Here is a 15,009-nt window from a genome sequence, read left to right as displayed (position 1 = left end):
TAGATTGCACAGAATTTTAAGGACAGAATATTGAATCCAAAATATTGGCAGGTGAGAAAGTATAGTATTTCTATGTCTTACTCCGCATATGTGTATCTACGTAATACATATACCTTCAATGTTTTAGATATGGAGTTAGGAGTAGAAAATCTATACTTCCCTATCGCCACTTACCTTTAAATATTCTGTCCTCGATGCTCTTGTATCCCAATTTTCTGGGGGTTGGTATTTAGTAGTGCAACCAGCTTTTGGGAAAGGCTGCACCTAAAGAGAACAGCTTTAAGGATTGGTCAAAGCTGGGGGTCATACCCCCCAAAAATATACTTCCAGGTACAGGTCTGGTGGTAGACTTGGGAATGTGTTGAAATGCTACACCTCCCAAGGTGAGGCGTAATGAGGAGAAATACCTTTATTCTTCCTAATTTTGATTTCTTTCTATGGGTGTGGCAATCAGAGGATAATTCTTGTGCAGCTAGGTGCCCCATCTAACACAGAAACAATTGTGTATGCAACAGAGGCACCCTTGCACCACGGCACAAGGGTACTTGTGTTGGTGCTAGGCAGCACATTGTGTGCCAGCGCAAGGAAAGGACAGGGATGAGCCATATGATGTTAAATACGACTTATTCCTGCCCTTGCACACAGCGCAGTGCAGCAAGGGGGCTTGCTGCACTGCGTGAAATATTGATACATCTGCTCCTTAGTAATTTGTCTGTTATTATATGATATAAGCTATGGAAGCACTGGCGTCTGTAAAACAAAAATGTTCGATTCACAGAAACTGTGAGAAAGGGTCAGTAGAGAGAAAGGGTGTGAAGAGATGGCAAGGAACAGGGGCAGCTTCTCCATAATTGTGGAGGAGGACCGTCCACCTGCTAAAAATTAAAGATAAAATGAAAAAATGATAATAAAAGCATTTTATTAGCATTTTATTTTTGCCTGCCTTATCTCTGCCAACGGGAGTCTTCAGCGTTGCGGGACCAGCCAATCTCCTGTGACAGGAATGGCAGGGGGAGTGGTGGTGGGCACATTTAAGTGCGCATGGCGGTTTGGCCGGCCATCTGAGACACTTAGGTTTCTAGCGTTACCAACTCCCAGTTATTGTCTGAGTGTCAAACCAGGCTACTCAGACCAATTCTAATGCCTCTCTCATTATTCCCATCATGAGAGGATCGCTGGGATTGGCTTCTTGGAGACTGTGCAGTGTTCCGCTGGAGTCGACGATCATCTGAGAGCAGCAAGGTGGGGTCTGTTGGAGTGGCAGGAAAGTCCAATTTTATTTTTTAATTTATGTTCCGTTTGTTTGTATTTTCCCCACCTGCCCACGCCCCAGCACTAACGAATGCCAGAAGCCGCCACTGGCAAGGAAGAGAAAAAGACGAGGAGCGCGCATATAAAACAAAAGGAGGGAAAAGAGCACAGGTCGAAAGCAGACGAGGAGGTCACCAAGTGTGGAGGGGATGAAGAGACAGGAGAGTGAGAGAGGGAGGGAAAAGTTTGGGCCAAAATATATTACTTTGTTCTTGATGCCTGACTGACTGACCCACTTACCTTTGGTAACTGGAGTCGTCTGCGCACCGCTGGGCTCCCAGTTTGCCCCGGTGCTTGCAAGCAGCCAATGTCTTCCCCTCAGCCAGAACTCAAGACCCGCCACTGCTTCTTCGCCCGTGATTTGGAGAACTGTGGCCTCGGAGGAGAAAGCGCCACACCTGGGAAGGATATAGGAGGCAGTGAGTGTATTATTCAGTGCAGAGTCCTCACTGACTCAGCGAACCGCAGGCGCCGTGAGAAATTCATTGTATTTCTTGACAAACACATGAACAGCTGCGGGACATATATCAGTTATTTGCCCTTCGCTTACTTGGATTTTTATTACAAACTGAATTCAAACAAGGCCCTTTGAATGATGGGGCCAGCGTTATCCCTCCCATGCCTCATGGCCTTCCCTTTATATTCTGAGAAATGTGATTTTTGGCAAGCAATATGTGAGGGAAGAGTGTGGTTTTGCTTTATGTTTCATTCTAAAATGCAAACTATGACCTCATAGGCCATTACAGACAGTGAAGAAGAACCTGAAACTGCCCCAAAAATGGGAGGAAGTTGAAGAAAATACAAGAAGAAAGTGCAGTTCCTTAAGCACCCGTTTCTCTGCACATCCTCCTACTTATGGCTCCACAGTTTGCTTTTCAGATGACGTGGGACAGAGGTTATGGGGCAAAAGTATGTACCAGGAGGTGCAATTAATTCAACAAGAATTTTCAATTCCGATCGGTCTCGCTTAGCATCAAAAGAAAAGAATGGTTTACAAATATAGCAGACTTGTTTTTTTTCTTTACTTTTTATTGGTAATAGCACAAATTATTATACACCACTGAATAATAAAACTTGTGGTTTTTAATGTGCATAACTAATTTTTAAAGCCAACATTACCATAGTTATGCTGCTAACACAAACTTGCTTTTCTTAGGGACATCAGTGTTTAGCACAGTGAATACACTAAGGGGCATATTCACAAGGCAATATCCAGCGCTAGCGGCTCTTTCCTGCTGATAAAGCAGTGATATTTTTACCGCCCTATTCTCAAGCTGTCGCTAACAGCCGTTGCCGACATCTTTCTGCCGTTAGCAACCGCTTACAACATCGCCTATCATGCTAGCAATACTTATCGCTAATGATATGCTATGTAGGTGTTCCCGTTCAAAAACGCACGCTAACACCACATCGCCCTATTCACAACGATGCCCCGGACTGGTGATGCAATAAAAAAACAGCAGCTAAGGGCCGTTACCTGCGGGAACCTAAGACCAAAAAAAAGGAGGTCTTAAGAATGGTGAAAAATAGCCCAGAGCCTCATCTGAACACCCACTGATGCCATAGAGGTACTAGTCATGCAGCTTGGAGCACCAAGAAGGCCACAACAACCACCGCCACTGCTACCTCCCCCAGGACCACCACTGAGGCTGCACAGAATAGGACAGCGGGTCCATCGCCGACGCATCAGCCTCACAGACCTAACGCCAGAGGATGTCATTGCCCCCTACAGGCTCAAAAGGACAGTCATTCTCCGCATCCTGACACAGAAAGCCCACAGGCTGATGGCACCAACACAGCGGATAACCAATATCCCTCCTCAAACAAAGCTGCTGGCTGTGCTGCACCTGTTGGCCTCTGGTACCTTCCAACCAACAACTGCTAGAGTCGGAGGAGTCTCACAGCCAGTCCTATCAAAGTTCATAGTGTGCCGTGATATATAAAAATCAACCAACCGTGAACTCCCTAACGACCTCTGTACATGCCGTTCCTGTCAAGGATAGGTTATTGGAGGACTGCCAAAGACCCCGGAAGACCAGAACTGGTATAAATGAACAATAGACATTTTAGAAATATTGCAACATTCGGAACTTGCTCATAACCGGTAACATATCAGCAAAATCCATGTGAACCTGGACTATACAAAATCGGACGTTTCTCCCGAACCAATCGCATCTTTTCTCCACCCAAAAATGTTTCATGTTATCCCGAAATTTATTATAAAAAGAGTAGTGGATTAGGGAGGGGCTATCCTATCGCTCTATTCTTTCCAGACCTTTTTGATCACATTTGGCGGTTATTATGACTGCACACCCTCTTTGACCCCACAGGCGATGATGGATGCTAGCACAACTTCTGGTCCTTTGATGATCTTTGGGACTGTAATGTGCTGAGCAAAGGACTTTCGGACTCTGAGATCTGGCCTGTTCTTTGGACAATTTAACGACAAAATTTGGTTTTGCTGATCCAATGAAATAGAGAAAACCCAGATAGCCAGAATAGGTAAATATGGTGTTCTGCGATTTAATTAAATTGATCTAGAAAATCTAAGATTTGAAGAGACAAATGCTAATTTAATGAATTTTAGATAAGCAAATATTGATTAACAGAAATTATGAGTTTGTGGTTCTTCGTTAAAGAGAATAAAGGATTCTGAGTCTTAAATGTGTTTTAGCTGGTTCTAAATCACCATCAACCAATCCAACTATTTGGTCCGATCGACCAAGTGGGCGGAGTGCCTTGATGTTTAGGATTAGGAATCTATAGGTGACGAATGTTAATGTATATCATGTAAGATAACTTTTCTTTCCCTATAGGTTATAAGGTACTCCCATCCACATGTCGGGCGCATCATTCCCCCTCCTGTGTGCAGATCTATGAAAGAGAAACGTACGAGTGTTGGTGTTATGGGCCCCACCAATGAATGCGTGTGTGAATGAGTTAGTGTGACAGCGGGTCTGCGACGCAGGGAGGATAGTTGTGCTCTCACTTTTTCCCCGAGATGTTGTTTGCGCTAGATCATCACCACATGTCGGGAGCATCATTCCCCCTCCTGTGTGCAGACCTATGAAAGAGAAACGTACGAGTGTTGGTGTTATGGGCCCCACCAATGAATGCGTGTGTGAATGAGTTAGTGTGACGGCGGGTCTGCGAAGCAGGGAGGATAGTTGTGCTCTCACTTTTTCCCCGAGATGTTGTTTGCGCTAGATCATCACAACAGTTGTGGATGGCATCATCAGCCTGATACCGCAGCACCTCCACTTCCCCAATACTGCGCAGGTACAGCTGGAGACCAAGCAAAGGTTCTATACCATAGCTTGCTTCCCGCATGTGTTGGGGGCAATTGACTGCAAACATGTCCTGCTTGTGCCTCCTGACGACACTGCACATATATACTGATGGAGCAGGGAGTGCAACATTTTGTATACCTCCTCTATTTTGGTTGAAAGTATTAATTGAATAACCTACTTATTATAATTTACTAATAGTGTGCCGTGGTATATTAAAATTAACCAACCTGCATACACAAATTACACGTGGGAACTTGCTATTTGCTTGGCAAAATAACTCTAACTAAAATACGTACGCATATTAACAGTAGTATATGTGATAATTAGATGTCGCATGCTTTATGTTGCTATGTGACGTTTGCACCTTCGTGGAGGACCATAAAGGTGAATATACTGTTTTAAATGTCGCTATATGCTAGGAAAATACTAATACATTAAGGGATTAGTGAGGGTATAACAGTAGCAGTATCATTTCTTTGTATTAATTACTCTTTTGTGTTTGTTTCGCTTAAGTTGACATCTTGGCCTAGCAAAAGATGGCGGCAGGGTACGAGTTCAGAAGTGGCCACCGTCTCGTGAGGCGCGAAGTCTAGTGCGCAGAATCGAATGGTACCGTGAACTCCCTAACGACCTCTGTACACGCCGTTCCTGTCAAGGATAGGTTTTTGGTGGACTGCCAAAGACCCCGGAAGACCAGAACTGGTATAAATGAACAATAGACATTTTAGAAATATTGCAACATTCGGAACTTGCTCATAACCGGTAACATATCAGCAAAATCCATGTGAACCTGGACTATACAAAATCGGACGTTTCTCCCGGACCAATCGCATCTGTTCTCCGCCCAAAAATGTTTCATGTTATCCCGAAATTTATTATAAAAAGAGTAGATCTGAGATCTGGAGAGATGTCATTTTCAGCAGATCGTGTAAATCACCCGACTGACTGAAAGAATTAACTACTTGGACTTTTGCCAAACCTCTTTGACTCGTGTCTCTTGTGAGGTCAAACATAAATCGACCCCGTTTTTTGGAAATAGAAGCATAATACACGCGCAGTGATTAATGACTCTTGCGCAAGGTTACATACACTCCTCCGTCCCGAAGAAGACCCGCCATGACGCTTATTAAAAATGTTTGCGCCTTACATAGGGTCAAAACGTCGACGCATACTAAGAGTCTACGCAACGTCTCAGTTCAAAAGCCTATTCACATATGAACAGGAGGCGTATGCGATCAATCATATGGACTTTACCAAAAATCGCCCTTTCCCAACTATTCCTTTATCTGTTATACTAAGTGTACTAAGTGTATTGTCTGTATTTACTTCTACATGTCACCCCTCTTTCACAATTCTTTCAATTGTACCATTGTAGCCCAATTTATTTGTTACTTCTTAAAATATTGATTGAAACTTTCGCATGGGTGTTGTTCTTTTCTCTTCCTGAATCATGGATACATGTTACATGTAATGTATTTATATTGTGAACATCCCAAAGCAATTGTATTTCCCCGACAGAACCATTGTAGCCATATATTACAAATACCCAGGTTCTGAGGGACACAGGGTCACCCCATTATTTTTCATAATTGCACTAATTCTAGTGGGCACCCTGTACCAGTCCAAACAACCCCTTATTGGTTATAGGTTAAAGACAACCTTTATTGAAAGCTATCCTAGTGGTAGCTATGGAGAGCAGCCTCCAGTCTTGAAGGAATGTAAAGCAGCTTGTTTTACAGTCTATAATCTCTTGAATGCCTAAATGAAAGACAACCACACAAGGTATAAATATAAAATGTATGTATTTATTTCTAAACACACCCTCCTAGTCTCTTTATGAGACTAGAGGTCAAAACACATAAGTTACGCTTCAAATATCACAGTAATAAGCACAAATACACGTCAGGCCCTAGGGGCGAGCCAAACAATAAACTAAAATAGTGGTATAAGAACCACGACATAACTAGACACAAGGCCTAGAGCCAGTAGAATCGCTGGGACCCCAAGGAACCACCTGAGGTAGCGACACATGGGACCCACGGGGTCCGTGTGCAGTGTGAGAACACAGCCGCGAGCTCCCGTTAGCTTCTATGGGGAAAGTCACGGTTAGATTTTTAAAGATTAGGGACACTTAGAAATGAGTCAGGACCAAACCCTTTGGGACTTAGGAAGTTCTAGGGCCAACACCCACGAGAGCACCGGAGTACTCGTGTCACCTCACCCAGGGAAGCCGGGTGCATAGGTGTCAAATGGTGTCGGGTCGCGTCGTCGATTTCAATGGGAGCTGGCAAAGAAGTCCTGCTGCTGGGAAGATGCGATGTGTCCGAAGAGATCCAAGCCTGGATCGAAGTTGAGAAGAGCCTGAAAGCAGAGAGGTCAGTGACCATGAAGGCGATAGGCAGATGCCCACCGATGTCATGTGATTTCAGGTGAAGAAGGTGAAGCTTGACTCTTCAGCCACGAGGACCAGGAGGCGTCGAGGATGACCGGGAGCTGGATTCGAACTGTCCCACTAAGGATGTCGAATGCTGCAGTGAGGGTGCCCGGATTGGACACAACAAGCCTTGGAAACAGCACCTCATGCAGAAAGGAGAAAGATGCTTTGGTGCAGACCAGCAAGGTCTGTGGGACTCACCACTTGGTAGGGAGTCAGGGCACATCTGGAGCAACCAGGAAAGCCCAAGGAAATTCAAAGTTACCCCCTCAGGGACCCACCAGTTGACGGACCAGGGATCGAGAAGCGACCTCGAGAGGAAACACAAAATCTGCTTGAGGTGGGGGCTACAAGTAACCCCAAGCATGACTTCAAGAGACGTCGAGAAGTCAATGCAGTTGCAAAAATGCACGGTGACCAGGAGTTTCGGTTTCACGCTACACATGAGGGCTGCGGGTGGTCTCAGCTTTGCTTTGCTGGGGACTCGGGTCGGCCTCTGAGATGTCTGGAAATCCTTCTCCTGGGCTGCAAATACTTCAGAGTCCAGCGGGAGCTTCGGAGATGCAGACCGGCAAAATGCTTCGTTGGTGCCAGCCTAGCAGGGGAGTCACTCCCTAACCCAAGGGAGATTTCTTCAGTCCTCTAGTCTTTAGTAGAGCGTCGCAGTTCCAGGATTCAGCTTCAGAGTTTCGTCCAGGGATATCTAAAGTTCTGGTTACAGAGGTTCCTTACTTATACCTAAGGAAGGGGTTGGACTAGCTCTGGGGAACCACCTATGGGAGGGTTTGGAAAGAGGGGTGGCTACACCTATTTCCTTTGTCCAGTTTCGTGCCAGAACAGGGGCTGTAAGCCCCTGAACCGGTTTGAGCTGTACTATGCACAGGGACACAAAATGTGCCCCCAGTGCAGGACTTCAAATCACTCAGAGAGTGCTCCCACCCAGCCACAATACACATAAGTCTGTCTGGGAGGTGGTTACATCTCCCTGTGACAGGAAACCTATTGTCCAGGTCTCCCCTGCCAGAGTTTCGGTCAGCAGCAGGAAGCCAGACCCGTGTCTGTGGCTGCAGCATCCATTTTGTGATGCCAGGGCTCTATTAGATTTCTACCGGGTGTACCAGTACTGCCATGTCTCTCACTCTAGAAGGGTGGGATCATATCCTCACATCAAGAACTGATGTGGGTGTATGATTCCAAGGTGTTTGACACCAAACACAACATGTTTCAAAGTTAGCATTCACCGTTTTAGATATACTGCACTTAAGAGTATATGGTCAGGCTACACCACTGACAACCCCGGAGAAGAGATTCCGAAGGCTGCAGAGGGTGTCAGCCTGGGCACCCTCTCACATATGACCAAGCACCCTGCCTTCAGGATTGATAAGGCCTGCCATAGGGGTGACCGATAGGTTACTATGTGCAGTGATAGGTGAGGTATAGTGAACCTATACCTCAGTAAGAGGTGCATGCACCACCTTACCCAGGCTGCAGTAGCATACCTGTGGTGTCATTTTGCATGGCTTTCCAGGGGTCGTGCAATACATGCTTCAGTTCCTGGTAGGCCTCTGGGGTACCTATGCCCTGGATACATAGTATACCATATACTAGGAGCTCACAAGGGTACTCCATAATCCAATCTGGAGTGTACCTAAAGTACATGCATCAATTTAGAGAGGAAGCAGCTTGGCTGGGGCCCTGAATAGCAGGGTCCCAGCCAGACTAAAGTCGAAAAACAGTGAAACACCAGCAAAAAGTGGGGGTGAACATGTGAAGCAGATCCTTCTCTCCTACAGTCTGCTTATTGCAGGAACTGTTTTGGCTCATTTGCTAATTTGGGTGGGTGACCATTAACTTTAGACTGGTGGATGTTTAGATCGGCGATATACAGATTAAATAGGCTTGGTGCCAAGACACAGCCCTGTTTCAGTCCGTTGTTTGTGTTTATCTTAGATGATACTCTACTGCCATCTCCGAGCTTCACCCTAGACCAGATTTCACTATGTAGGGCTACTATGGTGTCAATTAGTTTTTGTCGTAATCCCCATGCTTTCAATTGTACCCAGAGGCGATCTCGGGGCACTCTGTCAAAGGTAGGCCTGGACTAAATTTCCGTTCCGCTTGCGGAAATTGCGATAATTTGACATTTTCGCGTTCCGCAGAGAGCGCGAAAATGTAAAAATTTGCGCATTCCACAGCTTAGCGATAATTTGTTTCTTGCTCGCGCTGTAAAATAATACATTCTCGCTCGCAATCGCCTTACCCGAATCCCCGCGTTCGCCGACAAGTTTTCCCGATCCGGTCGCGTTCTCCACGAGATGTTGGATTGTTGGTAGCCATTTGCGCTGTCTTGCGACAGTTCGCGCCCGCAGTAATGTCATTGGTCGCGCGATCACGTCTTTCTTCTCACGATCATGCACCGCGAGAAGAGTGAAAACAAGATGGCGGCACCCGCGAGCAAACGCATGGGTAAATTGGCGAGCCGCGACCACGCAGAAAATACCGCGAACGGGCGGGAAAAAAACTTCCGCATCTTCGCAATATTTCCGCGTGTTTGCGGAGATTTTTAACATTTTCGCGATAATTTGCGAAAGTCACTTTCGCAAATTCCGCCCACCCCTATTCAAAGGTAGATTTTAGATTGATGAACATGCAAATAATCTGCATTTTTTATTTATGGCTTTTTCTGTTAGGATTGTCAACGCTGCCAGGTTTGTAATTGTGCCCATTCCATGCCTAAAACCTGTTTGATATTTCGGGATTATACTCTTTTCCTCCATCCATGCCTGTAGTTGTTGTAAAATGCACGATGCAAAAAGTTTTGCCTCAACGTCAATCAGGGCGATTAGCCTGTAATTTCCATGCTTGATAAGACTTCAGTTTTTATAGATTGGATGAAATAGGTTACCTCTCCAGGAGTTTGGGGGTTTACGCGACATAGATGGTTAAAAACTAGAGCACGGTAATTAGCCCAGAATTCGGGTTCTTGCATAAAAAGTGCATTTGGGAGACCATTTGGCCCTGCTGCTCCTTCAGTTTAAATTTTTTTTATTACTTCTTTTAGTTGTTTAATATTAATTAGGGTATTTGAGTCATAGGTATTTAATTTCAGTAGGTGTCCTTCCAATTGTGCGTTTTTCTGTTTGAGGGTGGAATTCCAATTTGCTTTTCCTCCTCCGTTATTTCCATTCATTTTCCACTCACGTGTTTTTATTATTTTGTGTGTTATTGTACAATTTGTGGATATGTTGTGTCCATGCTGCCTCGCTTATTCCCGCATTTTGGTGCATTCTTATTCCTTTTGTTAGGATGTTTATTATTCCCAAAAATTCACTGCTGTTTGACAATTTACTAACCCGAGTAATTTCTCCCAGAGGTTTTCAAAATGCACCTTTTTTGCCTCCCTACACTTATCCTTGTATTCCTTCCTCATTTTCGTGATCTTGCTGCTATCTGTAGCTATTCCCGTTCTTGCTGCTCCGGTCTTGCTTCTCACCTCCTTTGTAATTTTCCTTTTCAGGTCACGCAGCTGTATATTGTACCATGGTTCGTTCCTTGCACCTCGGGTCATTTGGCATGCTGGATTTGCTGGAAATTTATTTAGCAAGATCATTCCTAGATTCTTCCAATCTTGTTCTAGTGAATGGGCACTCAGTGGCCCGGTGTTTTTTTACATGTTTGTGCATGGTGTCCATGATTTGTTTGATATTTGTTCCGGGCCACTTTAATCTCCTTTGATTGTGTATTTCTGGCATTTTGGCTAAAGCTGTTGTATTCCTTTTCTGAAACAGGTTAACATGTAATGCCAAATCTTGCGGGAGGTGGTTGCTTTCCTGACGGGTATTGATATGAAAGGAGTCAACTAAGTGCAAAGGTTCCTTACTGACAATAGTATAATCTAATGGTCGATTGTTTATTACCACACAAAAATGTGATGCCAGCTGGTTGATCCCCCTTTGTATTTCCGTTCAGAATGGTTAAGCCCAGAGTTTCCAGTTTTCGTTTTAGGTTGTTGGCTTTGGACTCATTTTGGTACTTTCTCTTATTCGGATTGCCCCCTATGAAGTTGCTATTGAAATCACCTGAGATTATCATCTCATAGTTTTGATGAGTGGTTTGCAGTGCCTTTATCAGGTTTATCAGGAAAAACAATCTATCCTTTTTCTGCTTTTTATCGGGATAGAGATATATATTTAAAATCAATAACTGCCAGGGTTTTAAGTGTGTGGGTCTTTTGCTCTCCAATTTCAAAGCTTGCAACCAATTTTCTCCCGTGTCCAGCTCTTCTGATTTCCAATCCAGTTTTACTGTAACGTATATAGTCAGCCCCCCTCTTGGATGCCCATTGTTTGACGTTTTTTCTGCCAAGACGTGATGTTCTTCATAGCCAATAATAGATTTTAATGTTAGATTCCATGTTTCTTGTAATAAGATTATATCAAATCTTTGCAAGAAGGATAAAGTCTCCTGATCTTGAGCCATGACTTCTCTGAAACCATGGGTATTCCATGAACAGATTCTTATTTCATCTTCCTTTTGTAAGATTGCTTGTGCCTCTATGAACTGTTCCCTTCGAGAACTTTTGCTTTCATCAGGGTCGTTGTTGGCTCAAGCATTGGGGAATCCAGTTTTTTTCTGTCTGTTGCTTTGGTTGTGGGGGGCTTGGGATGGGTATGTTCCAACTTTTTACCTGGTTTAGTTGTGCTTTGGGAGTGGTACTTCTGGCCCCCCTCAAGAACGATATTGGTCTTGTGTTATTTCCTGTTGTTTGTTGAACCTCTTTTTTATGTAATAATGGGTACGGACATTTGGGGGCATTTTGGGCATGTTAACAATATGCCCCATGCTTCAAAAACCGCTTTTGTTGATTATATCAGGGCCGCTATTTCCTTTGAAGACCAGGTTGTACTGGCCTCTGTTTCTGTTCTTTTTTCCGTTTGCAGAAATTCTACTGCCAGGAGATCTGCTGATGTGATATTCCTTAATTTTGGGATCTCTTTGAACAGCCTCATTAAGTTTCCCCTATTTAGGATATCCAGACTGCCATTTGTTGGATATTCTGGCACGAATATTAGTTTTTGGGAAGGCTCTACTGGGTCACTTTGTCGGTTTTGGTTTTGATTTGTACTCATTTTTTCCATTAAGGATTCACAGTCCGTATTACCAATTTGGCCTATGTTGTCATCAAAGGCCCTTTCCTGTGAGAAAGTATTTGATTTTCCCTCTCTATTTATTTCACTTTCTGTTTCTACTGTTTTTTGGTTTGTACCTGTCCGTGCAAATTCTTGCGTAGTATGCGTTTCAATTGGTAGTTTATAGACCCGACCCTGTTTTTCAAGGATTATTTTTATTTGGTTGCTGTTTCTTTTGTCCGTTTCTGTGTGGTTTCCCGGCATTTTTGCTATTGGTGTTGGTACCCTGATTTCCTGGTTTGTTGTCTGATCATCTTGTGTTCTTATATGAAAACTTGTGGCTACTTGCTGCATGTTTTTTGTTTCTAGAATTGGAAATAAGACTTGTGAATCCATTACATTTCTATATTCCCCCACTTGTCTTGTGGTTACGGTTTTGAGTTCAAACCTCGTTTTCGTATTTTCGGTGCTTGCCTTGACTTGTTTTGTTGGTTTTATTCCCTCACTTGGGTGACTCAGTGTTTTGCTGTTTTCTTGTTTGGATAACATAGATTTACTTTGAGGGGATGCATTGGGGCTGACTGTTAGTTCTTGCAAATTTGACTCTGGGCTGCACAAGTTCGCTTTTGACGTGTTCTTACAGTGGTTGTTGGAGTTGTGATTTGACTGTTGAATAAATATTGGGTAGATTTGTCTTTTTTCCTGGGCTACTTGTTTGCTAGCATTGTGCATAGCTTTCTGAGCTTGCTTGCATTGTCTTTTTGTTTGTACAATTGGTAAACTGTTTATAGACATTGATTTGTGGGCGTTTTGCTTATTTCCTGTTCCATTTATTTCCAGGACTTCCTTATTTTTTATGCTACCATCATGCAAGAGGTTGATATCTTCATTGCTCATCCTGCTATGCCTTATTTGTCGTCCTTTTGTTCTGTTGTGGTGATGCGGCCCGTGTTTTCAAATGGTTGGACGACAAGTACAACTTCTGTCAGTATTTCAGGGAGAGTTGCTGACCACATCCACAATTTAGATTTAACAAATGTCTATTGCCATGAAAACCTTTTTTGTTTCCTTTTGTAATTTGAGCTGTATTGTGTCTAATTTTGTATTTATTCCTGCAATATATACTGCAATTAGGTCCATTAAATCGACCTTAACTTCTAATTTGTCAGATTGGAAGTTTAATAGGTCTATGGCTTGCTGTAGTGTTCTTAGCAGCGTTTCGCTCCATGTAGCTGTGTGAATGGAATGCGTCGAAATCCCCGATATTGATTCTATTCCACTAACTGACGAGATCGTGATAGGGGGTGATGGAGGCTTTCGCCTTTCTGGAGGTTGAACGTTTCTGTTGTTGTTTCTTCCTTCCTGCTGGTCCTGGCTGGCTGAGTGTTTTATGGGTGTGGAGGCGACCCCCCGACTTTCTATTTCGGAGGCATGCCAACTACTTGGATTTTCCCTTGCATGTTTGTATGTATATCCTCTTTGGTTTGTGAGTTTATTTCAAAGGCTTGGATGAGGTCAGTGTCATTTGATATGGAGAAAGAACTAATCCATTCATCTATTTGTATTATATCTTGGGTACCAGTATTACCTAAGCCTCCTTTTTTATCATGATTCTTAGTGCTTTCCCCGTCCTTACTTAAATCTGATGAGGCCTTAGGCAGGTTAACCTGTGCTGCTGTTTTTATCAACCCCCTTTTAATAGGTTCTTCTTCATGATCAGCCACCCCTACACTTATTTCCTGGTGGGGTTCTCTATTTTGTGGGGTGCTTTCACTTAATTGAGGTGGTTCTGCTTGCGGTTTTTAGGATAGGGGGCTTGCTTCTCCTGATTTTTGGGGGATTATGGGGCTTGGCAAGCCGGAAGCCTCGTCTGGAGAGGTGTAATTTGCGGCTATTGGATCCTTTAGACTGTAAAATTTCTGTTTTCCATTTTTCCCCCCAAATTTGAAAAGGGCTGGTTCTGGTGTCGGAGTTCAGACCAGACTCTCTTTTTGCAAAGTTAAGGTATGTTATGTCGGGTATTTATAGAGCACGCGGCTACTCCCAGGAGTGTCCCGGCGCTAGAGCAAAGAACACGCACCCAAACAACAGAAAGATGAACCAGAGTACCAAGCAACAAAATGCTAGTTGAGCCGCTTTAAAGTTGGAATAACCATGTCTTGAGCATTTTTCTAAAGGCAAGCAAATCCTGGGCCTGGCGGAGAGACAGGGGGAGGTTGTTCCATAGGCCGGAGGCAACCGCCTGAAAAGAGCGGCCTCCGACCCGTGCAAGTGCGATTTGCGGCACAGAGGTCAGGAGTTGAGATGAAGATCTCAGAGTACGTTGAGGGACATAGCGGGGGAGCCTATGTCTTAAGTAAGGAGCTCCGATCTGATGAAAAGCTATAAACACAAGAACCAGGGCTTTAAAATAAATTCTCTTCTGGACCGGCAACCAGTGCAGGGAGGACAAGAGCAGAGATGTCCGAGTGCTAGAGGGGACCAGGAAAACGGCCCTGGCCGCCGCATTTTGAATCACCTGCAAACAGGAGATCAAATAGCTAGGGAGACCCAAATACAAAGAATTTGCATAGTCCAGACGCGAGGTAACTAGAGCCTGGACTATGATTTTTCTGTGAGAGACAGAGAGCAAAGGTAAGAAGTTCCTCATCATTCTTAAAATCCCGAAACAAGTCCCTGCTACAGACTGAATCTGGGGTTTCATAGAAAGCGAGGAGTCCATCTTGACTTCGAGATTCTTGACCACAGTCACTGATGACCCAGTGGGGGACAGATCCCGCGGCCACCAATTATGCCAGATCTCACAGGGGCGGTGGCCAAAGAAGATAATCTCGGATTTGTCGGG

The 15,009-nt window shown here is 44.2% G+C and overlaps 1 protein-coding gene across 4 annotated transcripts in view; it reads right to left on the bottom strand.

Annotated features, from left to right (window-relative positions):
- LOC146854003 (glycine N-phenylacetyltransferase-like) overlaps positions 1-1,714 on the bottom strand; it is a 401,407-nt gene extending 399,693 nt beyond the window's left edge. For 2 of the 4 annotated variants that reach the window (XM_085651865.1, XM_085651866.1), the window contains exon 1: positions 1,552-1,690. The gene's annotated coding sequence lies outside the window, so the exon portion shown is untranslated. Of the gene's footprint in view, positions 1-1,551 lie in introns of all 4 variants that reach the window. The other 2 variants (XM_085651867.1, XM_085651868.1) reach the window with 2 other exon arrangements.
- Positions 1,715-15,009: the final 13,295 nt, after the last annotated feature.

The sequence above is a fragment of the Triturus cristatus genome, chromosome 4_1 (genome assembly GCF_964204655.1).
Source record: "Triturus cristatus chromosome 4_1, aTriCri1.1, whole genome shotgun sequence".
Classification (NCBI taxonomy): Eukaryota; Metazoa; Chordata; class Amphibia; order Caudata; family Salamandridae; genus Triturus; species Triturus cristatus.
Note: the sequence above shows the minus strand (reverse complement) of the source record. Positions and strands in the feature narration are given on the sequence as shown.